The sequence below is a fragment of the Pteropus vampyrus genome, unplaced genomic scaffold (assembly GCF_000151845.1).
Source record: "Pteropus vampyrus isolate Shadow unplaced genomic scaffold, Pvam_2.0 Scaffold861, whole genome shotgun sequence".
Taxonomy (NCBI): domain Eukaryota; kingdom Metazoa; phylum Chordata; class Mammalia; order Chiroptera; family Pteropodidae; genus Pteropus; species Pteropus vampyrus.
The window spans coordinates 76483-77999 of NW_011889642.1; positions in this window are offsets into that span (position 1 = coordinate 76483).

Below are 1517 nucleotides of genomic sequence, written 5' to 3' on the forward strand. Positions count from 1 at the left end.
GGTATTTACTGGAGCAACTTGCTGTTATGAAAGAGTCCTTTTTTTTTTTTTTTTAATCACCATGGCATCCAATGTAATGTTCCAAAGGGATTAATTTGGTAGGAAATTAAATGCTTCGCCTAGATACGAGATCTTTTAAAATTATATATGTGCCAAATTGTGCTAAAATAATTGGGTAGCTGAGGACATCTGCTGCAGTAAATTCAAATAGTGAATATTCAATTTAAATTAATACCAGACACCAGATCAAAAAGAGTCTTTATATTTCTCCTGCTTTGCAGAGAAGAGCCTGAAAATAGTTCATTTTAACTATTAAAAAAATTACTTGGAAAAAAACCTGCAGTAGTCTAATTATGAAGTAGTATCATGAAATGCTATTTTATGAAGTAGAGCCACAATTTGTATTAAAAACACATCTAAGGGCTTTGTGGTCAATTCTTAAATTGGGTTATATTATCCTGGACTGGGTGAGGTCTACGTTTTAGGATTTGATCTTTATTCAGTTATATGAGAATAATTTGTTCAGATTGCTTCTTGTCTGCTTATTTTAAAATGAGCTCAAGAAATAGAGCAGATAGATGCCAGTACCTCACTGTCTGTACCAGGCTGAATACACCGATGCAAGCCAGTCATTAGTGCCCACTACTGCATAAAAGAGAGCCAATTTGCTCTGCAGAATTTTCCTGATTAAATTTAGTAAGGGCATTAATTGAAGTCACTGTATACCATGATTTATAAGGACCACAGGCTTTCAAGAGCTAGTGAGCAATGAACTGTTTTTAGAGAAAGCCTAATATAACTGAAGGACATTTACAATCTCATGAATCCGGCTACATAATCTTCTTGATAAATCATAAAGTGTGTAAGATGCCAGTGCCTATGTCCTTTCAGGACATATTTATAACTTCAGTTGTCCTGACCAAACACCCTCTAAGAGTTTTTCCCCCTGTTACCTCCTAAGGGTTTTTAATTGCTGGAGTACTCAAGAAATAAAGTGTGTATAATCTGATATTAATGGGAAATTCCAGTTCTGGCATTTATCGTACTTATTACCTGTGTCTTCTGTGTCAGGTAGCTGGTTTATCTGAGCTTTAGATACTTCTTCTATTGAGTGGCAAGAAAATAATACCTACTTCACACCATTGCTTCAAAACAAAATGAAATAATTTTAGAACAATCACTGCTATTTGACATGTTAGCTTCTACCCTCTACTAACATCTAATCCAGTGCTACATAAATCATAACCACACCTGCAAAACTCTAGACAAGAACTGAGACCTAGATTTGGAGAACAGCATTTTGAGCAGATTTGAGTAGTATTTTGTAACTTACTAGATGAGATGAGAGAGAGAACAGAATTTTACACATGACCAATTGTCCAGCTATGGAATGTGGAAATGGAATATTGTTTAGGTTTTGTTCTTTAATAGTGCATAAAAATACATATTGAGTGTTTATGATGAGCCAAATATAATTACAAGGAATCTGTATATTTCACCTTATTTCATACTCATGG